At 46.4% G+C, this 24,776-nt stretch overlaps 8 non-coding genes and 39 pseudogenes across 8 annotated transcripts; 22 read left to right on the top strand and 25 right to left on the bottom strand.

The window, feature by feature from the left end:
• Positions 1-262: 262 nt before the first annotated feature.
• Positions 263-381, bottom strand: LOC148261143 (5S ribosomal RNA; annotated as a pseudogene).
• Positions 382-585: 204 nt separating this feature from the next.
• On the bottom strand, positions 586-704 carry LOC148261142 (5S ribosomal RNA; annotated as a pseudogene).
• An 836-nt stretch (positions 705-1,540) lies between these two features.
• LOC148261141 (5S ribosomal RNA) lies at positions 1,541-1,659 on the bottom strand. The gene has a single exon (XR_015820198.1). It is a non-coding gene; the product is annotated as a 5S ribosomal RNA (ribosomal RNA).
• A 558-nt stretch (positions 1,660-2,217) lies between these two features.
• On the bottom strand, positions 2,218-2,336 carry LOC148261140 (5S ribosomal RNA). Its single transcript, XR_015819631.1, has one exon. It is a non-coding gene; the product is annotated as a 5S ribosomal RNA (ribosomal RNA).
• Positions 2,337-2,841: 505 nt separating this feature from the next.
• On the bottom strand, positions 2,842-2,960 carry LOC148261139 (5S ribosomal RNA). The gene has a single exon (XR_015820957.1). It is a non-coding gene; the product is annotated as a 5S ribosomal RNA (ribosomal RNA).
• A 205-nt stretch (positions 2,961-3,165) lies between these two features.
• On the bottom strand, positions 3,166-3,284 carry LOC148261138 (5S ribosomal RNA; annotated as a pseudogene).
• A 564-nt stretch (positions 3,285-3,848) lies between these two features.
• LOC148261137 (5S ribosomal RNA) lies at positions 3,849-3,967 on the bottom strand (annotated as a pseudogene).
• A 209-nt stretch (positions 3,968-4,176) lies between these two features.
• LOC148261136 (5S ribosomal RNA) lies at positions 4,177-4,295 on the bottom strand (annotated as a pseudogene).
• Positions 4,296-4,856: 561 nt separating this feature from the next.
• On the bottom strand, positions 4,857-4,974 carry LOC148261135 (5S ribosomal RNA; annotated as a pseudogene).
• A 559-nt stretch (positions 4,975-5,533) lies between these two features.
• Positions 5,534-5,652, bottom strand: LOC148261134 (5S ribosomal RNA; annotated as a pseudogene).
• A 209-nt stretch (positions 5,653-5,861) lies between these two features.
• LOC148261133 (5S ribosomal RNA) lies at positions 5,862-5,980 on the bottom strand (annotated as a pseudogene).
• A 562-nt stretch (positions 5,981-6,542) lies between these two features.
• On the bottom strand, positions 6,543-6,661 carry LOC148261132 (5S ribosomal RNA; annotated as a pseudogene).
• A 188-nt stretch (positions 6,662-6,849) lies between these two features.
• LOC148261131 (5S ribosomal RNA) lies at positions 6,850-6,968 on the bottom strand (annotated as a pseudogene).
• Positions 6,969-7,530: 562 nt separating this feature from the next.
• Positions 7,531-7,649, bottom strand: LOC148261130 (5S ribosomal RNA; annotated as a pseudogene).
• A 561-nt stretch (positions 7,650-8,210) lies between these two features.
• LOC148261129 (5S ribosomal RNA) lies at positions 8,211-8,329 on the bottom strand (annotated as a pseudogene).
• A 562-nt stretch (positions 8,330-8,891) lies between these two features.
• Positions 8,892-9,010, bottom strand: LOC148261128 (5S ribosomal RNA). The gene has a single exon (XR_015820378.1). It is a non-coding gene; the product is annotated as a 5S ribosomal RNA (ribosomal RNA).
• Positions 9,011-9,215: 205 nt separating this feature from the next.
• On the bottom strand, positions 9,216-9,334 carry LOC148261127 (5S ribosomal RNA; annotated as a pseudogene).
• Positions 9,335-9,541: 207 nt separating this feature from the next.
• On the bottom strand, positions 9,542-9,660 carry LOC148261126 (5S ribosomal RNA; annotated as a pseudogene).
• Positions 9,661-9,864: 204 nt separating this feature from the next.
• Positions 9,865-9,982, bottom strand: LOC148261125 (5S ribosomal RNA; annotated as a pseudogene).
• Positions 9,983-10,543: 561 nt separating this feature from the next.
• On the bottom strand, positions 10,544-10,662 carry LOC148261124 (5S ribosomal RNA; annotated as a pseudogene).
• A 209-nt stretch (positions 10,663-10,871) lies between these two features.
• Positions 10,872-10,990, bottom strand: LOC148261123 (5S ribosomal RNA; annotated as a pseudogene).
• Positions 10,991-11,195: 205 nt separating this feature from the next.
• On the bottom strand, positions 11,196-11,313 carry LOC148261122 (5S ribosomal RNA; annotated as a pseudogene).
• Positions 11,314-11,549: 236 nt separating this feature from the next.
• LOC148261121 (5S ribosomal RNA) lies at positions 11,550-11,669 on the bottom strand (annotated as a pseudogene).
• Positions 11,670-11,874: 205 nt separating this feature from the next.
• Positions 11,875-11,993, bottom strand: LOC148261120 (5S ribosomal RNA; annotated as a pseudogene).
• Positions 11,994-12,195: 202 nt separating this feature from the next.
• On the bottom strand, positions 12,196-12,314 carry LOC148261119 (5S ribosomal RNA; annotated as a pseudogene).
• Positions 12,315-13,389: 1,075 nt separating this feature from the next.
• LOC148261118 (5S ribosomal RNA) lies at positions 13,390-13,508 on the top strand (annotated as a pseudogene).
• Positions 13,509-14,066: 558 nt separating this feature from the next.
• LOC148261117 (5S ribosomal RNA) lies at positions 14,067-14,185 on the top strand (annotated as a pseudogene).
• A 205-nt stretch (positions 14,186-14,390) lies between these two features.
• Positions 14,391-14,509, top strand: LOC148261116 (5S ribosomal RNA). The gene has a single exon (XR_015819738.1). It is a non-coding gene; the product is annotated as a 5S ribosomal RNA (ribosomal RNA).
• Positions 14,510-15,392: 883 nt separating this feature from the next.
• On the top strand, positions 15,393-15,511 carry LOC148261115 (5S ribosomal RNA; annotated as a pseudogene).
• A 210-nt stretch (positions 15,512-15,721) lies between these two features.
• LOC148261114 (5S ribosomal RNA) lies at positions 15,722-15,840 on the top strand (annotated as a pseudogene).
• A 527-nt stretch (positions 15,841-16,367) lies between these two features.
• On the top strand, positions 16,368-16,485 carry LOC148261113 (5S ribosomal RNA; annotated as a pseudogene).
• Positions 16,486-16,689: 204 nt separating this feature from the next.
• Positions 16,690-16,808, top strand: LOC148261112 (5S ribosomal RNA; annotated as a pseudogene).
• A 550-nt stretch (positions 16,809-17,358) lies between these two features.
• On the top strand, positions 17,359-17,477 carry LOC148261111 (5S ribosomal RNA; annotated as a pseudogene).
• A 204-nt stretch (positions 17,478-17,681) lies between these two features.
• Positions 17,682-17,800, top strand: LOC148261110 (5S ribosomal RNA; annotated as a pseudogene).
• A 561-nt stretch (positions 17,801-18,361) lies between these two features.
• LOC148261109 (5S ribosomal RNA) lies at positions 18,362-18,479 on the top strand (annotated as a pseudogene).
• Positions 18,480-18,683: 204 nt separating this feature from the next.
• Positions 18,684-18,802, top strand: LOC148261108 (5S ribosomal RNA; annotated as a pseudogene).
• A 210-nt stretch (positions 18,803-19,012) lies between these two features.
• LOC148261107 (5S ribosomal RNA) lies at positions 19,013-19,131 on the top strand (annotated as a pseudogene).
• A 527-nt stretch (positions 19,132-19,658) lies between these two features.
• On the top strand, positions 19,659-19,776 carry LOC148261106 (5S ribosomal RNA; annotated as a pseudogene).
• A 204-nt stretch (positions 19,777-19,980) lies between these two features.
• On the top strand, positions 19,981-20,099 carry LOC148261105 (5S ribosomal RNA; annotated as a pseudogene).
• Positions 20,100-20,662: 563 nt separating this feature from the next.
• LOC148261104 (5S ribosomal RNA) lies at positions 20,663-20,781 on the top strand (annotated as a pseudogene).
• A 205-nt stretch (positions 20,782-20,986) lies between these two features.
• Positions 20,987-21,105, top strand: LOC148261103 (5S ribosomal RNA). Its single transcript, XR_015819949.1, has one exon. It is a non-coding gene; the product is annotated as a 5S ribosomal RNA (ribosomal RNA).
• Positions 21,106-21,992: 887 nt separating this feature from the next.
• On the top strand, positions 21,993-22,111 carry LOC148261102 (5S ribosomal RNA; annotated as a pseudogene).
• Positions 22,112-22,673: 562 nt separating this feature from the next.
• LOC148261101 (5S ribosomal RNA) lies at positions 22,674-22,792 on the top strand. The gene has a single exon (XR_015819842.1). It is a non-coding gene; the product is annotated as a 5S ribosomal RNA (ribosomal RNA).
• A 205-nt stretch (positions 22,793-22,997) lies between these two features.
• LOC148261100 (5S ribosomal RNA) lies at positions 22,998-23,115 on the top strand (annotated as a pseudogene).
• A 205-nt stretch (positions 23,116-23,320) lies between these two features.
• On the top strand, positions 23,321-23,439 carry LOC148261099 (5S ribosomal RNA; annotated as a pseudogene).
• Positions 23,440-24,000: 561 nt separating this feature from the next.
• LOC148261098 (5S ribosomal RNA) lies at positions 24,001-24,118 on the top strand (annotated as a pseudogene).
• A 205-nt stretch (positions 24,119-24,323) lies between these two features.
• On the top strand, positions 24,324-24,442 carry LOC148261097 (5S ribosomal RNA). The gene has a single exon (XR_015819676.1). It is a non-coding gene; the product is annotated as a 5S ribosomal RNA (ribosomal RNA).
• Positions 24,443-24,776: the final 334 nt, after the last annotated feature.

Genomic DNA, 24,776 nt, shown 5'->3' with positions numbered 1-24,776 from the left:
CTTAACTGCGGAGTTCTGATAGAATCCGTTGCATTAGTGCTGGTATGATCCCTCATGCTTCATTCTGCACTGCAAATACATACACTCTTTCTCCTCCCATCCCCCCACCTGTCATTTGTTTCCTTGTGCGTGCACTCTGCACCTCTCTTTCTCGTTCTAATATCAAGTAATATGTCCCGGCACCGTGACTCACCTTTGCAAATGAACCAGCGGTTTATAATTCCATTCGCGCGTAACGTCGAACAACCCATCCGAGAAAAAAAAGGTGCAACACGAGGGCTTCCCAAGTGGTCACCCATCCGAGTACTACTCTCGCCCAAGCACACCTAACTGCGGAGTTCTGATGGGATCCGGGGCTTTAGTGCTGGTATGATCGCATCTGTTTAATTCTGCACTGCAAATACATACACTCCTTCTCCTTTCTTCCCCCTCCGTCATTTGTTTCCTTGTGCGTTCACACTTCATCTCTCCTTCTCGTTCTAATATCGATTAAAATGCCCCTGCTTCTTGACTCACATTTGCGTATAAACCAGCGGACCCTAGTTCCAAACTCGCGTAACATCGAACGACCCGTCTGAAAAAAAATTGGTGCGACACGAGGACTTTCCAGGAGGTCACCCATCCGAGTACTAATCTCACCCAAGCACACTTTACTGCGGAGTTCTGATGGAATCCAGTGCATTAGTGCTGGTATGATCGCACCTGTTTAATTTCGCGCTGCAAATACATAAACTCATTCCCCTTTCTTCCCCCTACCGTCATTTGTTTCCTTGTGCGTGCGCACTGCACCTCCCGTTCTCGTTCTAATATCAAGTAAAATGCTACAGCGCCGTGACTCACATTTGCGAATAAACCTGAGGACCATAATTTAAGTAGCGCGTAACGTCGAAAGAATCATCTGCAAAAAAATGGGTGCAACACGAGGACTTCACAAGAAAATGGGTGAAATATAAAGACTTCGCAGGAGGTAACCCATGCTAGTACTACTCTCGCCCAAGCACCCTTACCTACGGAGTTCTGATAGAATCCATTGCATTAGTGCTGGTATGATCGCACCTGTTTCATTTTGCGTTGAAAATACATACACTCCTTCTCCTTCCCTCCCCCTCCCATCAATTGTTTCCTTGTGCGTTCACACTGCACCTCTCCTTCAGAACTCCGTCGAAAGAATCATCTGCAAAAAAATGGGTGCAACACGAGGACTTCACAAGAAAATGGGTGAAATATAAAGACTTCGCAGGAGGTAACCCATGCTAGTACTACTCTCGCCCAAGCACCCTTACCTACGGAGTTCTGATAGAATCCATTGCATTAGTGCTGGTATGATCGCACCTGTTTCATTTTGCGTTGAAAATACATACACTCCTTCTCCTTCCCTCCCCCTCCCATCAATTGTTTCCTTGTGCGTTCACACTGCACCTCTCCTTCTCGTTCTAACATCGATTAAAATGCCCCTGCTTCTTGACTCACATTTGCGTATAAACCAGCGGACCCTAGTTCCAGTCGCGCGTAACGTTGAACGTTAACGTCTGAAAAAAAATTGGTGCGACATGAGGACTTCCCAGGAGGTCACCCATCCGAGTACTACTCTCACCCAAGCACACTTAACTACGGAGTTCTGACGGGATCCGGTGCATTAGTGCTGGTATGATCGCACTTGTTTAATTCTGCGCTGCAAATACATTAACTCCTTCTCCTTTCTTCCCCCTCCCGTCATTTGTTTCCTTGTGCGTGCGCACTGCACCTCCCGTGCTCGTTCTAATGTCAAGTAAAATGCTACGGTGCCGTGACGCACATTTGCAAATAAACCTGAGGACCATAATTCAAGTCGCGCGTATCGTCGTAAGAATCATCTGCAAAAAAATAGCTGCAACACGACGACTTCCTAAGAAAATGGGTGAAATATAAGGACTTCGCAAGTCACCCATCCTAGTGCTACTCTCGCCCAAGCACCCTTAACTTGCGGAGTTCTGAAAGAATCCGTTGCATTGGTATTGGTATGATTGCTCATGTTTCATTCTGCGCTGCAAATATATACACTTTTTCTCCCTCCATCCCCCCTCCTGTCATTTATTTCGTTGTGCGTGCACTCTGCATCTCTCCTTCTCGTTCTAATATCGATTAAAATGCCCCTACTTTTTGACTCACATTTGCGTATAAACCAGCGGACCCTAGTTCCAGTCGCGCTTAACGTCGAACGACCCGTCTGAAAAAAAATTAGTGCGACACGAGGACTTCCTAGGAGGTCACCCATCCGAGTACTACTCTCGCCCAAGCACACTTAACTGCGGAGTTCTGATGGGATCCGGTGCATTAGTGCTGGTATGATCGCACCTGTTTAATTCCGCGCTGCAAATACATAAACTCCTTCTCCTTTCTTCCCCCTCCCGTCATTTCTTTCCTTGTGCGTGCGCACTGCACCTCCCGTGCTCGTTCTAATATCAAGTAAAATGCTACGGTGCGGTTACTCACATTTGCGAATAAACCTGAGGACCATAATTCAAGTCGCGCGTATCGTCGAAAGAATCATCTGCAAAAGAATGGGTACAACACGAGGACTTCTTAAGAAAATGGGTGAAATATAAGGACTTCGCAGGAGGTCACCCATCCTAGTGCTACTCTCGCCCAAGCACTCTTAACTTGCGGAGTTCTAATAGAATCCGTTACATTGGTGCTGATATGATTGCTCATGTTTCATTCTGCGCTACAAATACATACACTTTCTCTTTCTCGTTCTAATATCAAGTAATATGCCCCGGCACTGTAACTCACCTTTTCAAATAAACCAGCGGTTTATAATTCCATTCACGCGTAAAGTTGAACAACCCATCTAAAAAAAAATAGGTGCAACACGAGGGATTCCCAAGTGGTCACCCATTCGAGTACTACTCTCGCCCAAGCACACTTAACTGCGGAGTTCTGATGGGATCCGGGGCTTTAGTGCTGGTATGATCGCACCTGTTTAATTTCGCGCTGCAAATACATACACTCCTTCTCCTTTCTTCCCCCTCCCGTCAATTGTTTCCTTGTGCATTCACACTGCACCTCTCATTCTCATTCTAATATCGATTAAAATGCCCCTGTTTCTTGACTCACATTTGCGTATAAACCAGCGGACCCTAGTTCCAGTCGCGCGTAACGTCGAACGACCCGTCTGAAAAAAAATTGTTGCGACACGAGGACTTCCCAAGAGGTCACCCATCCGAGTACTACTCTCGCCCAAGCACCCTTAATTGCGGAGTTCTGATGGGATCCGGGGCATAAGTGCTGGTATGATCGCACCGGTTTAATTTCGCGCTGCAAATACATAAATTCCTTCCCCTTTCTTCCCCCTCTCATCATTTGTTTCCTTGTGCGTGCGCACTGCACCTCCCGTGCTCGTTCTAATATCAAGTAAAATGCTATGGTGTCGTGACTCACATTTGCGAATAAACCTGAGGACCATAATTCAAGTCGCGCGTATCGTCGAAAGAATCATCTGTAAAAAAATGGGTGCAACACGAGGACTTCCTAAGAAAATGGGTGAAATATAAGGACTTCGCAGGAGGTCACCCATCCTAGTGCTACTATCGCCCAAGCACCCTTAACTTGCGGAGTTCTGATAGAATCCGTTGCATTGGTACTGGTATGATTGCTCATGTTTCATTCTGCGCTGTAAATACATACACTTTTTCTTCCTCCATCCCCCCTCCCGTCATTAGTTTCCTTGTGCGTGCACTCTGCATCTCTCTTTCTCGTTTTAATATCGATTAAAATGCCCCTGCTTCTTGACTAACATTTGCGTATGAACTAGTGGACTCTAGTTCCAGTCGCGCGTAACGTCGAACGACTTGTCTGAAAAAAAAAAATTAGTGCGACAAGAGGACTTCTCAGGAGGTCACCCATCCGAGTACTACTCTCGCCCAAACACACTTAACTGCGGAATTCTGATGGGATCCGGTGCATTAGTGCTGGTATGATCGAACCTGTTTAATTTCGCGCTGCAAATACATAAACTCCTTCTCCTTTCTTCCCCCTCCCGTCATTTGTTTTCTGGTGCGTGCGCACTGCACCTCTCGTTCTCGTTCAAATATCAAGTAAAATACCACGGCGCCGTGACTCACATTTGCGAATAAATCTGCGGACCATAATTAAAGTCGCGCGTAACGTCGAACGAGACACTTGAAAAAAAGAAAATGGGTGCCACACGAGAACTTCCCAGGAGGTAACCCATCATTGTACTACTTTCGCCAAAGCACACTTAACTGCGGAGTTCTGATGGGATCCGTTGCATTTGTGCTGGTATGATCGCACCCGTTTAATTCTGCGCTGTAAATATATAAACTCCTTCTCCTTTCTTGCCCCTCCTGTCATTTGTTTCCTTGTGCGTGCGTACTGCACCTCCCGTGCTCGTTCTAATATCAAGTAAAATGCTACGGTGCCGTGACTCACATTTGCGATAAACTTGAGGACCATAATTCAAGTCGCGCGTATCGTCGAAAGAATCATCTGCAAAAAAATGGGTGCAACACGAGGACTTCCTAAGAAAATGGGTGAAATATAAGAACTTCGCAGGAGGTCACCCATCCTAGTGCTTCTCTCGCCCAAGCACCCTTAACTTGCGGAGTTCTGATAGAATCCGTTGCATTGGTGCTGGATGATTGCTCATGTTTCATTCTGCGCTGCAAATACATAAACTTTTTCTCCCTCCATCCCCCCTCCCGTCATTTGTTTCCTTGTGCGTGCACTCTGCATCTCTATTTCTCATTCTAATATCAATTAAAATGCCCCTGCTTCTTGACTCACATTTGCGTATAAACCAGTGGACCCTAGTTCCAGTCGCGCGTAACGTTGAACGACCCGTCTGAAAAAAAAAATTAGTGCGAACGAGGACTTCCCAGGAGGTCACCCATCCGAGTACTACTCTCGCCTAAGCACACTTAAATGCGGAGTTTTGATGAGATCCGGTGCATTAGTGCTGGTATGATCGCAACTGTTTGATTTTACGCTGCAAATACATAAACTCATTCCCCTTTCTTCGTCCACCCGTCATTTGTTTCCTTGTGCGTGCGCACTGCACCTCCCGTTCTCGTTCTAATATCAAGTAAAATGCTACAGCGCCGTGACTCACATATGCGAATAAACCTGAGGACCATAATTCAAGTCACGCGTAACGTCGAAAGAATCATCTGCAAAAAAATGGGTGCAACACGAGGACTTCACAAGAAAATGGGTGAAATATAAGGACTTCGTAGGAGGTAACCCATGCTAGTACTACTCTCGCCCAAGCACCCTTACCTACGGAGTTCTGATAGAATCCGTTGCATTAGTGCTGCTATGATCGCACCTGTTTCATTTCGTGCTTAAAATACATACACTCCTTCTCTTTCCTTCCCCCTCCCATCAATTGTTTCCTTGTGCGTTCACACTGCACCTCTCCCTCTCGTTCTAATATCGATTAAAATGCCCCTGCTTCTTGACTCACATTTGCGTATAAACCAACGGACCATAGTTCCAGTCGCGCGTAACGTCGAACGACCCGTCTGAAAAAAAATTGGTGCGACACGAGGACTTACCAGGAGGTCACCCATCCGAGTACTACTCTCGCCCAAGCGCACTTAACTGGGGAGTTCTGATGGGATCCGGTGCATTAGTGCTGGTATGATCGCACCCCTTTAATTCCGCGCTGCAAATACATAAACTCCTTCTCCTTTCCTCCCCCTCCCGTCATTTGTTTCCTTGTGCGTGTGCACTGCACCTCTCGTTCTCGTTCAAATATCAAGTAAAATGCCACGGCGCCGTGACTCACATTTGCGAATAAATCTGCGGACCATAATTAAAGTCACGCGTAACGTCGAACGGCACATCTGAAAAAAAGAAAATGGGTGCAACACGAGAACTTCCCAGGAGGTAACCCATCATTGTACTACTTTCGCCGAAGTACACTTAACTGCGGAGTTCTGATGGGCTCCGTTGCATTTGTGCTGGTATGATCGCACCCGTTTAATTCCGCGCTTCAAATACATAAACTCCTTCTCCTTTCTTCCCCCTCCCGTTATTTGTTTCCTTGTGCGTGCGCACTGCACCTCCCGTGCTCGTTCTAATATCAAGTAAAATGCTACGGTGCCGTGACTCAGATTTGCCAATAAACCTGATGACCATAATTCAAGTCGCGCGTATCGTCGAAAGAATCATCTGCAAAAAAATGGGTGCAACACGAGGACTTCCTAAGAAAATGGGTGAAATATAAGGACTTCGCAGGAGGTCACCAATCCTAGAGCTACTCTCGCCCAAGCACCCTTAACTTGCGGAGTTCTGATAGAATCCGTTGCATTGGTGCTTGTATGATTGCTCATGTTTCATTCTGTGCTGCAAATACATACACTTTTTCTCCCTTCATCCCCCCTCCCGTCATTTGTTTCCTTGTGCGTGCACTCTGCATCTCTCCTTCTCGTTCTAATATCGATTAAAATGCCCCTGCTTCTTGACTCACATTTGCGTATAAACCAGTGGACCCTAGTTCCAGTCGCTCGTAACGTCGAATGACCCGTCTGAAAAAAAAAGTAGTGCGACACGAGAACTTCCCAAGAGGTCACCCATCCGAGTACTACACTCGCCCAAACACACTTAATTGCGGAGTTCTGATGAGATCCGGTGCAATAGTGCTGGTATGATCGCACCCGTTTAATTTCGCGCTGCAAATACATAAACTCCCGTCATTTGTTTCCTTGTGCGTCAGCACTGCGCCTCTCGTTCTTATTCAAATATCAATTAAAATTCCACGTCGCCGTGACTCACATTTGCGAATAAATCTGCGGACCATAATTAAAGTCGCGCGTAACGTCGAACGGCACACCTGAAAAAAAAAAATGGGTGCAACACGAGAACTTCCCAGGAGGTAACCCATCATTGTACTACTTTCGCCAAAGCACACTTAACTACGGAGTTCTGATGGGATCCGTTGCATTTGTGCTGGTATGATCGCACCCGTTTAATTCTGCACTGCAAATACATAAACTCCTTCTCCTTTCTTGCCCCTCCTGTCATTTGTTTCCTTGTGCGTGCGTACTGCACCTCCCGTGCTCGTTCTAATATCAAGTAAAATGCAACGGTGCCGTGACTCACATTTGCGAATAAACCTGAGGACCATAATTCAAGTCGCGCGTATCGTCGAAAAATTCATCTGCAAAAAAATGGGTGCAACACGAGAACTTCCTAAGAAAATTGGTGAAATATAAGGACTTCGCAGGAGGTCACCCATCCTAGTGCTACTCTCGCCCAAGCATCCTTAATTTGCGGAGTTCTGATAGAATCTGTTACATTGGTGCTGGTATGATTGCTCATGTTTCATTCTGTGCTTCAAATACATACACTTTTTCTCTCTCCATCCCCCCTCCCGTTATTTGTTTCCTTGTGCGTGCACTCTGCATCTCTCCTTCTCGTTCTAATATCGATTAAAATTCCCGTGCTTCTTGATTCAAATTTGCGTATAAATCAGTGGACCCTAGTTCCAGTCGCGCGTAACGTCGAACAACCCGTCAGAAAAAAAAATTAGTGCGACACAAGGACTTCCCAGGAGGTCACCCATTCGAGTACTACTCCCGCCCAAGCACACTTAACTGAGAAGTTCTGATGGGATCCGGTGCATTAGTGATGGTATGATCGCACCTTATTTTTCACGCTCCAAATACATAAACTCCTTCTCCTTTCTTCCCCCTCCGGTCATTTGTTTCCTTGTGGGTGCGCACTGCACCTCTCGTTCTCGTTCAAATATCAAGTAAAATGCCACGGCGCCGTGACTCACATTTGTGAATAAATCAGCGGACCATAATTAAAGTCACGCGTAACGGCGAACGACACATATGAAGAAAAAAAAATGGGTGCAACACGAGAACTTCACCAGAAAATGGGTGAAATATAAGGACTTCGCAGGAGGTAACCCATGCTAGTACTACTCTCGCCCAAGCACCCTTACCTACGAAGTTCTGATAGAATTCGTTCCATTAGTGCTGGTATGATCGCACCTATTTCATTTCGTGCTGAAAATACATATACTCCTTCTCCTTCCCTCCCCCTCCCATCAATTGTTTCCTTGTGCGTTCACACTGCACCTCTCTTTCTCGTTCTAATACGGATTAAAATGCCCCAACTTCTTGACTCACATTTGGGTATAAACCAGCGGACCATAGTTTCAGTCGCGCGTAACGTCGAATGACCCGTCTGAAATTAAATTTTTGCGACACAAGGACTTCCCAGGAGGTCACCCATCCGAGTACTACTCTCGCCCAAGCACAATTAACTGCGAAGTTCTGATGGGATCCGGTGCATTAGTGCTGGTATGATCGCACCCTTTTAATTCTGCGCTGCAAAAACATAAACTCCTTCTCCTTTCTTCCCGCTCCCGTCATTTATTTCCTTGTGCGTGCACACTGCACCTCCCGTGCTCGTTCTAATATCAATTAAAATGCTACGGTGCCGTGACTCACATCTGCAGTTAAACCTAAGGACTATAATTCAAGTCGCGCGTATCGTCGAAAGAATCATCTGCAAAAAAATGGGTGCAACACGAGGACTTCCTAAGAAAATGGGTAAAATATAAGGACTTCGCAGGAGGTCACCCATCCTAGAGCTACTCTCGCCCAAGCACCCTTAACTTGCGGAGTTCTGATAGAATCCGTTGCATTAGTGCTGGTATGATTGCTCATGTTTCATTCTGCGCTGCAAATACATACACTTTTTCTCCCTCCATCCCCCCTCCCGTCATTTGTTTCTTTTTGCGTGCACTCTGCATCTCTCCTTCTCGTTCTAATATCGATTAAAATGCCCCTGCTTCTTGACTCACATTTGCGTATAAACCAGTGGACCCTAGTTCAAGTCTTGCGTAACGTCGAACGACCCGTCCTAAAAAAAAATTAGTGCGACACGAGGACTTCCCAGGAGGTCACCCATCCGAGTACTACTCTCGCCCAAGCACACTTATCTGCGGAGTTCTGATGGGATCCGGTGCATTAGTGCTGGTATGATCGCACCAGTTTAATTTCGCGCTGCAAATACATAAACTCCTTCTCTTTTCTTCCCCCTCCCGTCATTTTTTTCCTTGTGCGTGCACACTGCACCTCCCGTGCTCGTTCTAATATCAAGTAAAATGCTACGGTGCCGTGACTCACATTTGTGAATAAACCTCAGGACCATAATTCAAGTCGCGCGAATCGTCGAAAGAATCATCTGCAAAAAAATGGGTGCAACACGAGAACTTCCCAGGAGGTAACCCATCAATGTACTACTTTCGCCAAAGCACACTTAACTGCGGAGTTCTGATGAAATCCGGTGCATTTGTGCTGGTGTGACCGCACCTGTTTAATTTCGTGCTGAAAATACATACACTCCTTCTTCCCTCCCCCCTCCCATCATTTGTTTCCTTGTGCGTTCACACAGCACCTCTCGTTCTCGTTCAAATATCAAGTAAAATGCCACGGCGCCGTGACTCACATTTGCGAATAAACCTGCGGACCATAATTAAAGTCGCGCGTAACGTTGAACGGCACATCTGAAAAAAAGAAAATGGGTGCAACACGAGAACTTCCCAGGAGGTAACCCATCATTGTACTACTTTCGCCAAAGCACACTTAACTGCGGAGTTCTGATGGGATCCGGTGCATTTGTGCTGGTGTGACCGCACCTGTTTAATTTCGTGCTGAAAATACATACACTCCTTCTTCCCTCCCCCCCTCCCATCATTTGTTTCCTTGTGCGTTCACACTGCACCTCTCCTTCTCGTTCTAATATCGATAAAAATGCCCCTGATTCTTGACTCACATTTGCGTATAAACCAGCGGACCATAGTTCCAGTCGCGCGTAACGTCGAACGACCCATCTGAAAAAAAATTATTGCGATACGAGGACTTCCCAAGAGGTCATCCATCCGAGTACTACTCTCGCCCAAGCACGCTTAACTGCATAGTTCTGATGGGATCCAGTGCATTAGTGCTGGTATGATGCCACTTGTTTAATTTTGCGCTTCAAATACATACACTCCTTCTCTTTTCTTCCTCCTCCTGTCATTTGTTTCCTTGTGCGTGCGCACTGCACCTCCCGTACTCGTTCTAATATCAAGTAAAATGCCACGGCGCCTTGACTCACTTTTGCGAATAAACCTGCAGACCATAAATCAAGTCGCGCGTAATGTCAAAAGAATCATCTGCAAAAAGATGGGTGCAACACGAGGACCTCCCAAGAAAATGGGTGAAATATAAGGACTTCATAGGAGGTCACCAATCCGAGTACTTTTCTCGCCCAAGCACCCTTAACTGCGGAGTTCTAATAGAATCTGTTGCATTAGTGCTGGTATGATCCATCATGTTTCATTCTGCACTGCAAATACATACACTCTTTCTCCTCCCATCCACCCTCCCGTCATTTGTTTCCTTGTGCGTGCACTCTGCATCTCTCTTTCTCGTTCTAATATCAAGTAATATGCTCCGGCACCGTGACTCACCTTTGCAAATGAACCAGCGGTTTATAATTCCAATCGCGCGTAACGTCGAACAACACATCCGAAAAAAAATAGGTGCAACACGAGGGCTTCCCAGGTGGTCACCGATCCGAGTACTACTCTCACCCAAGCACACTTAACTGCGGAGTTCTGATGGGATCGGGGGCTGTAGTGCTGGTATGATTGCACCTGTTTAACTTCGCGCTGCAAATACATACACTCCTTCTCCTTTCTTCCCCCTCCTGTCATTTGTATCCTTGTGCGTTAACACTTCACCTCTCATTCTCGTTCTAATATCGATTAAAATGCCCCTGCTTATTGACTCACATTTGCGAATAAATCTGCGGACCATAATTAAAGTCGCGCGTAACGTCGAACGACACATCTGAAAAAAAGAAACTGGGTGCAACACGAGAACTTCCCAGGAGGTAACCCATCATTGTACTACTTTCGCCAAAGCACACTTAACTGCGAAGTTCTGATGGGATCCGGTGCATTAGTGCTGGTGTGACCGCACCTGTTTAATTTCGTGCTGAAAATACATACACTCCTTCTTCCCTCCCCCCCCTCCCATCATTTGTTTCCTTGTGCGTTCACACTGCACCTCTCCTTCTCGTTCTAATATCGATAAAAATGCCCCTGATTCTTGACTCACATTTGCGTATAAACCAGCGGACCATAGTTCCAGTCGCGCGTAACGTCGAACGACCCATCTGAAAAAAAATTATTGCAATACGAGGACTTCCCAAGAGGTCATCCATCCGAGTACTACTCTCGCCCAAGCACGCTTAACTGCAGAGTTCTGATGGGATCCAGTGCATTAGTGCTGGTATGATGCCACTTGTTTAATTTTGCGCTTCAAATACATACACTCCTTCTCTTTTCTTCCTTCTCCCGTCATTTGTTTCATTGTGCGTGCGCACTGCACCTCCCGTACTCGTTATAATATCAAGTAAAATGCCACGGCTCCGTGACTCAAATTTACGAATAAACCTGCGAACCATAAATCAAGTCGCGCATAACGTCGAAAGAATCATCTGCAAAAAGATGAGTGCAACACGAGGACCTCCCAAAAAAATGGGTGCAACACGAGAACTTCCCAAGTGGTCACCCATCCGAAGTACTACTCTCCCCCAAGCACCCTTAACTGTGGAGTTCTGATAGAATCCGTTGCATTAGTGCTGGTATGATCGCACCAGTTTAATTTCGCGCGGCAAATACATAAACTCCTTCTCCTTTCTTCCCCCTCCCGTCATTTGTTTCCTTGTGCGTGCGCACTGCACCTCCCGTTCTCGTTCTAATATCAAGTAAAATGCTACAGCGCCGTGACTCACATTTGCGAATAAACCTGAGGACCATAATACAAGTCGCGCGTAACGTCGAACAACCCATCTGAAAAAAAATAGGTGCAACACGAGGGCTTCCCAGGTGGTCACCGATCCGAGTACTACTCTCGCCCAAGCACTCTTAACTGCGGAGTTCTGATGGGATCCGGGGCTGTATTGCTGGTATGATCGCACCTGTTTAATTTCGCGCTACAAATACATACACTCCTCCTTTCTTCCCCCTCTCGTCATTTGTTTCCTTGTGCGTTCACACTTCACCTCCCATTCTCGTTATAATATCGATTAAAATGCCCCTACTTCTTGACTCACATTTGCGTATAAACCAGCGGACCCTAGTTCCAGACGCGCGTAACTTCGAACGACCCGTCTGAAAAAATATTGGTGCGACACGAGGACTTCCAAGGAGATCAACCATCCGAGAACTAATCTCGCCCAAGCACACTCAACTGCGGAGTTCGGATGGGATCCAGGGCTTTAGTGCTGGTATGATCGCACCTGTTTAGTTTTGCGCTGCAAATACATAAACTCATTCCCCTTTCTTCGCCCTCCCGTCATTTGTTTCCTTGTGCGTGCGCACTGCACCTCCCGTTCTCGTTCTAATATTAAGTAAAATGCTACAGCGCCGTGACTCACATTTACGAATAAACCTGAGGACCGTAATTCAAGTCGTGCGTAACGTCGAAAGAATCATCTGCAAAAAAATGGGTGCAACATGAGGACTTCACAAGAAAATGGGTGAAATATAAGGACTTCGCAGGAGGTAACCCATGGTAGTACTACTCTCGCCCAAGTACCCTTACCTACGGAGTTCTAATAGAATCTGTTGCATTTGTGCTGGTTTGATCGCACCTCTTTCATTTCGTGCTGAAAATACATACACTCCTTCTCCTTCCCTCCCCCTCCCATCAATTGTTTCCTTGTGCATTCACACTGCACCTCTCATTCTCGTTCTAATATCGATTAAAATGCCCCTGCTTCTAGACTCACATTTGCGTATAAACCAGCGGACACGAGTTCCAGTCGCGCGTAACGTCGAACGACCCGTCTGAAAAAAAATTGTTGCGACACGAGGTCCTCGATATGTGAGTCAAGAAGCAGGGGCATTTTAATCGATATTAGAACGAGATGGAGAGGTGCAGTGTGAACGCACAAGGAAACAATTGATGGGAGGGGGAGGGAAGGAGAAAGAGTGTATGTATTTTCAGCACGAAATGAAACAGATGCGATTATACCAGCACTAATGTAACGGATTCTATCAGAACTCCGTAGGTAAGGGTGCTTGGGCGAGAGTAGTACTAGCATGGGTTACCTCCTGCGAAGTCCTTATATTTCACCCATTTTCTTGTGAAGTCCTCGTGTTGCACCCATTTTCTTGCAGATGATTCTTTCGACGTTACGCGCGACTTGAATTATGGTCCTCAGGTTTATTCGCAAATGTGAGCCACGACAACGTAGTATTTTACTTGATATTAGAACGAGCACGGGAGGTGCAGTGCGCACACACAAGGAAAGAAATGACGGGAGGGGGAAGAAAGTAGAAGGAGTTTATGTATTTGCAGCGCGAAATTAAACGGGTGCGATCATACCAGCACTAATGCTCTAGATCCCATCAGAACTCTGCAGTTAAGTGTGTTTGGGCAAGAGTAGTACTCAGACGGGTGACCTCCTGGAAAGTCTTTGTGTCGCACCAATTTTTTTCAGACGGGTCGTTCGACGTTACGCGCGACTGGAACTATGGTCCGCTGGTTTATACGCAAATGTGAGTCAAGAAGTAGGGGCATTTTAATCAATATTAGAACGAGAAGGAGAGGTGCAGTGTGAACGCACAAGGAAACAATTGATGGGAGGGGGAGGGAAGGAGAAGAAGTGTATGTATTTTCAGCACGAAATGAAACAGGTGCGATCATACCAGCACTAATGCATCGGATTCTATCAGAACTCCGTAGGTAAGGGTGCTTGGACGAGAGTAGTACTAGCATGGGTTACCACCTGCGAAGTCCTTATATTTCACCCATTTTCTTGTGAAGTTCTCGTGTTGCACCCATTTTTTTGCAGATGATTCTTTCGACGTTACGCGCGACTTGAATTATGGTCCTCAGGTTTATTCGCAAATGTGAGTGACGGCGCTGTAGCATTTTACTTGATATTAGAACGAGAATGGGAGGTGCAGTGCGCACGCACAAGGAAACAAATAACGGGTGGGGGAAGAAAGGGGAATGAGTTTATGTATTTGCAGCGCGAAATTAAACAGGTGCGATCATACCAACACTAATGCACCGGATCCCATCAGAACTCCGCATTTATGTGTGCTCGAGCGAGATTTGTACTCGGATGGGTGACCTCCTGGGAAGTCCTCGTGTCGCACCAATTATTTTTCAGACGGGTTGTTCGACGTTACGCGCGTCTGGAACTAGGGTCCGCTGGTAAATACGCAAATGTGAGTCAAGAAGCAGGGACATTTTAATCGATATTAGAACGAGAATGAGAGGTGAAGTGTGAACGCACAAGGAAACAAATGACGGGCGGGGGAAGAAAGGAGAAGGAGTGTATGTATTTGCCTCACGAAATTAAACAGGTGCGATCATACCAGCACTAAAGCTCCGGATCCCATCAGAACTCCGCAGTTAAATGTGCATGGGCGAGAGTAGTACTCGGATGGGTGACCACTTGCGAAGCCCTCGTGTTGCACCTATTTTTTTTCGGATGGGTTGTTCGACGTTAAGTGCGAATGGAATTATAAACCGCTGGTTCATTTGCAAAGGTGAGTCACGGTGCTGGGGCATATTACTTGATATTAGAACGAGAAAGAGAGATGCAGAGTGCACGCACAAGGAAACAAATGACGGGAGGGGGGATGGAAGGAGAAAGAGTGTATGTATTTGCAGTGCAGAATGAAACATGAGGGATCATACCAGCACTAATGCAACGGATTCTATCAGAACTCCGCAGTTAAGGGTCCTTAGGCGAGAAAAGTACTCGGATGGGTGACCTCCTGCGAAGTCCTTATATTTCACCCATTTTCTTGGGAGGTCCTCGTGTTGCACCCATCTTTTTGCAGATGATTCTTTCGACGTTACGCGCGACTTGTTTTATGGTCCGCAGGTTTATTCGCAAATGTGAGTCAAGGTGTCGTAGCATTTTACTTGATATTAGAACGAGTACGAGAGGTGCAGTGCGCACGCACAAGGAAACAAATGACGGGAGGTGGAATAAAAGAGAAGGAGTGTATGTATTTGAAGCACAAAATTAAACAAGTGGCATCATACCAGCACTAATGCACTGCATCCCATCAGAACTCTGCAGTTAAGTGTTCTTGGGCGAGAGTAGTACTCGGATGGGTGACCTATTGGGAAGTCCTCGTATCGCAACAATTTTTTTTCAGATGGGTCGTTCGACGTTACGCGCGACTGGAACTATGGTTCGCTGGTTTATACGCAAATGTGAGTCAAGAATCAGGGGCATTTTAATCGATATTAGAACGAGAAGGAGAGGTGCAGTGTGAACGCACAAGGAAACAAATGATGGGAGGGGGGGAGGGAAGAAGGAGTGTATGTATTTTCAGCACGAAATTAAACAGGTGCGGTCACACCAGCACTAATGCACCGGATCCCATCAGAACTCCGCAGTTATGTGTGCTTTGGCGAAAGTAGTACAATGATGGGTTACCTCCTGGGAAGTTCTCGTGTTGCACCCATTTTCTTTTTTTTCAGATGTGTCGTTCGACGTTACGCACGACTTTAATTATGGTCCGCAGATTTATTCGCAAATGTGAGTCACGGCGCCGTGGCATTTTACTTGATATTTGAACGAGAACGAGAGGTGCAGTGCGCACGCACAAGGAAAGAAATGACGGGAGGGGGAAGAAAGGAGAAGGAGTGTATGTATTTGCAGCGCGAAATTAAACATGTGCGATCATACCAGCACTACAGCCCCGGATCCCATCAAAACTCCACAGTTAAGTGTGCTTGGGTGAGAGTAGTACTCGGATCGGTGACCACTTGGGAAGCCCTCGTGTTGCACCTATTTTTTTTTGGATGGGTTGTTCGACGTTACGCGCGAATGGAATTATAAACAATTGGTTCATTTTCAAAGGTGAGTCACAGTGCCGGGGCATATTGCTTGATATTAGAACGAGAAAGAGAGATGCAGAGTGCACGCACAAGGAAACAAATGACGGGAGGGGGGATGGGAGGAGAAAGAGTGTATGTATTTGCAGTGCAGAATAAAACATGAGGGATCATACCAGTACCAATGCAACGGATTCTATCAGAACTCCGCAGTTAAGGGTGCTTGGGCGAGAAAAGTACTCGGATGGGTGACCTCCTGCGAAGTCCTTATATTTCACCCATTTTCTTGGGAGGTCCTCGTGTTGCACCCATCTTTTTGCAGATGATTCTTTCGACGTTACCCGTGACTTGATTTATGGTCTGCAGGTTTATTCGCAAATATGAGTCACGGTGCCGTGACATTTTACTTGATATTAAAACAAGTACGGGAGGTGCAGTGCGCACGCACAAGGAGTGTATGTATTTGAAGCACAAAACTAAATAAGTGGCATCATACCAGCACTAATGCACTAGATCCCATCAGAACTCTGCAGTTAAGTGTGCTTGGGCGAGATTAATACTCGGATGGGTGACCTCTTGGGAAGTCCTCCTATCGCAACAATTTTTTTTCAGATGGGTCGTTCGACGTTACGCGCCACTGGAACTATGGTCCGCTGGCTTATACGCAAATGTGAGTCAAGAATCAGGGGCATTTTAATCGATATTAGAACGAGAAGGAGAGGTGCAGTGTGAACGCACAAGGAAACAAATGATGGAAGGGGGGGAGGGAAGAAGGAGTGTATGTATTTTCAGAACGAAATTAAACAGGTGCGGTCACACCAGCACAAATGCACCAGATCCCATCAGAACTCCGCAGTGAAGTGTGCTTTCGCGAAAGTAGTACAATGATGGGTCACCTACTGGGAAGTTCTCGTGTTGCACCTATTTTCTTTTTTTCAGATGTGCCGTTCGACGTTACGCGCGACTTTAATTATGGTCCGCAGATTTATTCGCAAATGTGAGTCAAGGCGCAGTGGCATTTTACTTGATATTTGAACGAGAACGAGAGGTGCAATGCGCACGCACAAGGAAACAAATGACGGGAGGGGGAAGAAAGGAGAAGGAGTGTATGTATTTGCAGCGCGAAATGAAACAGGTGCGATCATACCAGCACTAATGCAACGGATTTTATCAGAAATCCGTAGGTAAGGGTGCTTAGGCGAAAGTAGTACTAGCATGGGTTACCTCCTGCGAAGTCCTTATATTTGGCCTATTTTCTTGTGAAGTCCTCGTGTTGCACCCATTTTTTTGCAGATGATTCTTTCGACGTTACGCGCGACTTGTATTATGGTCATCAGGTTTATTCGCAAATGTGAGTCACGGTGCTGTAGCATTTTACTTGATATTAGAACGAGAACGGGAGGTGTGAGGAAACAAATGACGGGAGGGGGAAGAAAGGGGAATGAGTTTATGTATTTGCAGCGCGAAATTAAACAGGTGCTATCATACCAGCACTAATGCACCGGATCCCATCAGAACCCCGCAGTGAAGTGTGCTTGGGAGAGATTAGTACTCGGATGGGTGACCTCCTGGGAAGTCCTCGTGTCGCACCAATTTTTTTTCAGACGGGTCGTTCGACGTTACGCGCGTCTGGAACTAGGGTCCGCTGGTTTATACGCAAATGTGAGTCAAGAAGCAGGGGCATTTTAATAGATATTAGAACGAGAATGAGTGGTGAAGTGTGAACGCACAAGGAAACAAATGACGGAGGGGGAAGAAAGGAGAAGGAGTGTATGTATTTGCAGCGCGGAATTGAACAGGTGCGATCATATCAGCACTAAAGCCCCGGATCCCATCAGAACTCCGCAGTTAGGTGTGCTTGGGCGAGAGTAGTACTCGAATGGGTGACCACTTGGGAAGCCCTCGTGTTGCACCTTTTTTTTCTCGGATGGGTTGTTCGACGTTACGCGCGAATGGAATTATAAACCGCTGGTTCATTTGCAAAGGTGAGTCACAGTGCCGGGGCATATTACTTGATATTAGAACGAGAAAGAGAGGTGCAGAGTGCACGCACATGGAAACAAATGACGGGTGGGGGGATGGGAGGAGAAAGAGTGTATGTATTTGCAGTGCAGAATGAAACATGAGGGATCATACCAGCACTAATGCAACGGATTCTATCAGAACTCCGCAGTTAAGGGTGCTTGGGCGAGAAAAGTACTCGAATGGGTGACCTCCTGCGAAGTCCTTATATTTCACCCATTTTCTTGGGAGGTCCTCGTGTTGCACCCATATTTTTGCAGATGATTCTTTCGACGTTACGCGCGACTTGATTTATGGTCCGCAGGTTTATTCGCAAATGTGATTCACGGCGCCGTGGCATTTTACTTGATATTAGAACGAGTACAGGAGGTGCAGTTCGCACGCACAAGGAAACAAATGACGGGAGGAGGAAGAAAAGAGAAGGAGTGTATGTATTTGAAGCGCAAAATTCAACAAGTGGCATCATACCAGCACTAATGCACCGGATCCCATCAGAACTCTGCAGTTAAATGTGCTTGGGCGAGAGTAGTACTCGGATGGGTGACCTATTGGGAAGTCCTCGTATCGCAACAATTTTTGTTCAGATGGGTCGTTCGACGTTACGCTCGACTGGAACTATGGTCCGCTGGTTTATACGCAAATGTGAGTCAAGAATCAGGGGCAATTTAATCCATATTCGAACGAGAAGGAGAGGTGCAGTGTGAACGCACAAGGAAACAAATGATGAGAGGGGGGGAGGGAAGAAGGAGTGTATGTATTTTCAGCACGAAATTAAACAGGTGCGGTCACACCAGCACTAATGCACCGGATCCCATCAGAACTCCGCAGTTATGTGTGTTTTGGCGAAAGTAGTACAATGATGGGTTACCTCCTGGGAAGTTCTCGTGTTGCACCTATTTTCTTTTTTTTCAGATGTGCCGTTCGACGTTACGCACGACTTTAATTATGGTCCGCAGATTTATTCGCAAATGTGAGTCACGGCGCCGTGGCATTTTACTTGATATTTGAACGAGAACGAGAGGTGCAGTGCGCACGCACAAGGAAACATATGACGGGAGGGGGAAGAAAGGAGAAGGAGTGTATGTATTTGCAGCGCGAAATTAAACATGTGCGATCATACCAGCACTACAGCCCCGGATCCCATCAAAACTCCACAGTTAAGTGTGCTTGGGTGAGAGTAGTACTCGGATCGGTGACCACCTGGGAAGCCCTCGTGTTGCACCTATTTTTTTTCGGATGGGTTGTTCGACGTTACGCGTGAATGGAATTATAAACAACTGGTTCATTTTCAAAGGTGAGTCACAGTGCCGGGGCATATTGCTTGATATTAGAACGAGAAAGAGAGATGCAGAGTGCACGCACAAGGAAACAAATGACGGGAGGGGGGATGGGAGGAGAAAGAGTGTATGTATTTGCAGTGCAGAATAAAACATGAGGGATCATACCAGTACCAATGCAACGGATTCTATCAGAACTCCGCAGTTAAGGGTGCTTGGGCGAGAAAAGTACTCGGATGGGTGATCTCCTGCGAAGTCCTTATATTTCACCCATTTTCTTGGGAGGTCCTCGTGTTGCACCCATCTTTTTGTAGATGATTCTTTCGACGTTACGCGTGACTTGATTTATGGTCTGCAGGTTTATTCACAAATATGAGTCACGGTGCCGCGGCATTTTACTTGATATTAAAACAAGTACGGGAGGTGCAGTGCGCACGCACAAGGAGTGTATGTATTTGAAGCACAAAATTAAATAAGTGGCATCATACCAGCACTAATGCACTAGATCCCATCAGAACTCTGCAGTTAAGTGTGCTTGGGCGAGATTAATACTCGGATGGGTGACCTCTTGGGAAGTCCTCCTATCGCAACAATTTTTTTTCAGATGGGTCGTTCGACGTTACGCGCAACTGGAACTATGGTCCGCTGGCTTATACGCAAAAGTGAGTCAAGAATCAGGGGCATTTTAATCGATATTAGAACGAGAAGGAGAGGTGCAGTGTGAACGCACAAGGAAACAAATGATGGAAGGGGGGGAGGGAAGAAGGAGTGTATGTATTTTCAGAACGAAATTAAACAGGTGCGGTCACACCAGCACAAATGCACCAGATCCCATCAGAACTCCGCAGTGAAGTGTGCTTTGGCGAAAGTAGTACAATGATGGGTCACCTCCTGGGAAGTTCTCGTGTTGCACCCATTTTCTTTTTTTCAGATGTGCCGTTCGACGTTACGCGCGACTTTAATTATGGTCTGCAGATTTATTCGCAAATGTGAGTCACGGCGCTGTGGCATTTTACTTGATATTTGAACGAGAACGAGAGGTGCAATGCGCACGCATAAGGAAACAAATGACGGGAGGGGGAAGAAAAGAGAAGGAGTGTATGTATTTGCAGCGCGAAATGAAACAGGTGCGATCATACCAGCACTAATGCAACGGATTCTATCAGAAATCCGTAGGTAAGGGTGCTTAGGCGAAAGTAGTACTAGCATGGGTTACCTCCTGCGAAGTCCTTATATTTGACCTATTTTCTTGTGAAGTCCTCGTGTTGCACCCATTTTTTTGCAGATGATTCTTTCGACGTTACGCGCGACTTGTATTATGGTCCTCAGGTTTATTCGCAAATGTGAGTCACGGTGCTGTAGCATTTTACTTGATATTAGAACGAGAATGGGAGGTGCAGTGCGCACGCACAAGGAAACAAATGACGGGAGGGGGAAGAAAGGGGAATGAGTTTATGTATTTGCAGCGCAAAATTAAACAGGTGTGATCATACCAGCACTAATGCACCGGATCCCATCAGAACTCCGCAGTGAAGTGTGCTTGGGCGAGACTAATACTCGGATGGGTGACCTCCTGGGAAGTCCTCGTGTCGCACAAAATTTTTTTCAGACGGGTCGTTCGACGTTACGCGCGATTGGAACTAGGATCCGCTGGTTTATACGCAAATGTGAGTCAAGAAGCACGGACATTTTAATCGATATTAGAACGAGAATGAGAGGTGAAGTGTGAACGCACAAGGAAAGAAATGACAGAAGGGGGAAGAAAGGAGAAGGAGTGTATGTATTTGCAGCGCGAAAGTAAACAGGTGCGATCATACCAGCACTAAAGCTCCGGATCCCATCAGAACTCCGCAGTTAAGTGTGCTTGGGCGAGCATAGTACTCGGATGGGTGACCACTTGGGAAGCCCTCGTGTTGCATCTATTTTTTTCGGATGGGTTGTTCGACGTTACGCGCGAATAGAATTATAAATCGCTGGTTCATTTGCAAAGATGAGTCACGGTGCTGGGGCATATTACTTGATATTAGAACGAGAAAGAGAAATGCAGAGTGCACGCACAAGGAAACAAATGACGGGAGGGGGGATGGGAGGAGAAAGAGTGTATGTATTTGCAGTGCAGAATGAAACATGAGGGATCATACCAGCACTAATGCAACAGATTCTATCAGAACTCCGCAGTTAAGGGTGCTTGGGCGAGAAAAGTACTCGGATGGGTGACCTCCTGCGAAGTCCTTATATTTCACCCATTTTCTTGGGAGGTCCTCGTGTTGCACCCATCTTTTTGCAGATGATTATTTCGATGTTATGCGCGACTTGATTTATGGTGCGCAGGTTTATTCGCAAATGTGAGGCACGACACCGTGGCATTTTACTTGATATTAGAACGAGTACGGGAGGTGCAGTGCGCACGCACAAGGAAAGAAATGACGGGAGGAGGAATAAAAGAGAAGGAGTGTATGTATTTGAAGCGCAAAATTAAACAAGTGACATCATACCAGCACTAATGCACTGGATCCCATCAGAACTCTGCAGTTAAGTGTGCTTTGGCGAAAGTAGTACAATGATGGGTTACCTCCTGGGAAGTTCTCATGTTGCACCCATTTTCCTTTTTTCAGATGTGCCGTTCGACGTTACGCGCGACTTTAATTATGGTCCGCAGATTTATTCGCAAATGTGAGTCACGGCGCCGTGGCATTTTACTTGATATTTGAACGAGAACGAGAGGTGCAGTGCGCACGCACAAGGAAACAAATGACGGGAGGGGGAAGAAAGGAGAAGGAGTTTATCTATTTGCAACGCGAAATTAAACAGGTGCGATCATACCAGCACTAATGCACCGAATCCCATCAGAACTCCGCAGCTAAGCGTGCTTGGGCGAAAGTAATACTCGGATGGGTGACCTTCTGGGAAGTCCTCGTGTCGCACTAATTTTTTTTTTAGACGGGTCGAACGACGTTACGTGCGACTGGAACTTGGGTCCACTGGTTTATACGCAAATGTGAGTCAAGAAGCAGGGGCACTTTAATCGATATTAGAACGAGAATGAGAGATGCAGAGTGCACGCACAAGGAAACAAATGACTGGAGGGGGTATGGAGGGAGAAAAAGTATATGTAATTGAAGCGCAGAATGAAACATGAGCAATCATACCAGCACCAATGCAACGGATTCTATCAGAACTCCGCAAGTTAAGGGTGCTTGGGCGACAGTAGCACTAGGATGGGTGACCTCCTGCGAAGTCCTTATATTTCACCCATTTTCTTAGGAAATCCTCGTGTTGCACCCATTTTTTTGCAGATGATTCTTTCGATGTTACGCGCGACTTTAATTATGGTCCGCAGATTTATTCGCAAATGTGAGTCATGGCGCCGTGGTATTTTACTTGATTTTTGAACGAGAACGAGAGGTGCAGTGCGTATGCACTAGGAAACAAATGACGGGAGGGGGAAGAAAGGAGAAGGAGTTTATGTATTTGCAGCGCGAAATTAAACAGGTGCGATCATACCAGCACTAATGCACCGGATCCCATCAGAACTCCGCAGCGAAGTGTGCTTGGGCGAGATTAGTACTCGGATGGGTGACCTACTGGGAAGTCCTCGTGTCGCACCAATTTTTTTTCAGACATGTCATTCGACGTTACGCGCGACTAGAACTGGGGTCCGCTAGTTTATACGCAAATGTGAGTCAAGAAGCTGGGGCATTTTAATCGATATTAGAACGAGAATGAGAGGTGAAGTGTGAACGCACAAGGAAACAAATAACGGGAGGGGGAAGAAAGGAGAAGGAGTGTATGTATTCGCAGCGCGAAACTAAACAAGTGCGATCATACCAACACTAAAGCCCCGGATCACATCAGAACTCCGCAGTTAAGTGTGTTTGGCGAGATTAGTACTCGGATGGTTGACCTCCTGGGAAGTCCTCGTGCCGCACCAATTTTTTTTCAGACGGGTCGTTCGACGTTACGCACGTCTGGAACTAGGGTCCGCTGGTTTATACGCAAATGTGAGTCGAGAAGCAGGGGCATTTTAATCGAAATTAGAACGAGAATGAGAGGTAAAGTGTGAACGCACAAGGAAACAAATGACGGGAGGGGGAAGAAAGGACAAGGAGTGTATGTATTTGCATCGCGAAATTAAACAGGTGCGATCATACCAGCACTAAAGCTCCGAATCCTATCAAAACTCCGCAGTTAAGTGTGCTTGGGCGAGAGTAGTACTCGGATGGGTGTCCACCTGGGAAGCCCTCGTGTTGCACCTATTTTTTTTCCGGATGGGTTGTTCGACGTTACGCGCGAATGGAATTATAAATCGCAGGTTCATTTGCAAAGGTGAGTCACGGTGCCGGGGCATATTACTTGATATTAGAACGAGAAAGAGAGATGTAGAGTGCACGCAAAAGGAAACAAATGACGGGAGGGAGGATGGGAGGAGAAAGAGTGTATGTATTTGCAGTGCAGAATGAAACATGAGGGATCATACCAGCACTAATGCAACGGATTCTATTAGAACTCCGCAGTTAAGGATGCTTGGGCGAGAAAAGTACTCGGATGGGTGACCTCCTGCGAAGTCCTTATATTTCACCCAATTTCTTGGGAGGTCCTCGTGTTGCACCCATCTTTTTGCAGATGATTCTTTCGACGTTACGCTCGTCTGGAACTAGGGTCCGCTGGTTTATACACAAATGTCAGTCAAGAAGCATGGGCATTTTAATCGATATTAGAACGAGAATGAGAGGTGAAGTGTGAACGCACAAGGAAACAAATGACGGGAGGGGGAAGAAAGGAGAAGGAGTGTATGTATTTGCAGTGCGAAACTAAACAGGTGCGATCATACCAGCACTAAAGCCCCGGATCCCATCAGAACTCCGCAGTTAAGTGTGCTTGGCGAGATTAGTACTCGGATGGTTGACTTCTTGTGAAGTCCTCGTGTCGCTCCAATTTTTTTTCAGATGGGTCATTCGACGTTACGCGCATCTGGAACTAGGGTCCGCTGGTTTATACGCAAATGTGAGTCGAGAAGCAGGGGCATTTTAATCGAAATTAGAACGAGAATGAGAGGTAAAGTGTGAACGCACAAGGAAACAAATGACGGGAGGGGGAAGAAAGGAGAAGGAGTGTATGTATTTGCAGCGCGAAATTAAACAGGTGCGATCACACCAGCACTAAAGCTCCGGATCCCATCAGAACTCCGCAGTTAAGTGTGCTTGGGCGAGAGTAGTACTCGGATGGGTGTCCACCTGGGAAGCCCTCGTGTTGCACCTATTTTTTTTTCGAATGAGTTGTTCGACGTTACTCGCGAATGGAATTATAAACCGCAGGTTCATTTGCAAAGGTGAGTCACGGTGCCGGGGCATATTACTTGATATTAGAACGAGAAAGAGAGATGCAGAGTTCACGCAAAAGGAAACAAATGACGGGAGGGAGGATGGGAGGAGAAAGAGTGTATGTATTTGTAGTGCAGAATGAAACATGAGGGATCATACCAGCACTAATGCAACGGATTCTATCAGAACTCCGCAGTTAAGGGTGCTTGCGCGAGAAAAGTACTCTGATGGGTGACCTCCTGCGAAGTCCTTATATTTCACCCATTTTCTTG

The sequence above is a fragment of the Carica papaya genome, chromosome 5 (genome assembly GCF_054855325.1).
Source record: "Carica papaya isolate Zhongbai chromosome 5, ASM5485532v1, whole genome shotgun sequence".
Classification (NCBI taxonomy): Eukaryota; Viridiplantae; Streptophyta; class Magnoliopsida; order Brassicales; family Caricaceae; genus Carica; species Carica papaya.
Note: the sequence above shows the minus strand (reverse complement) of the source record. Positions and strands in the feature narration are given on the sequence as shown.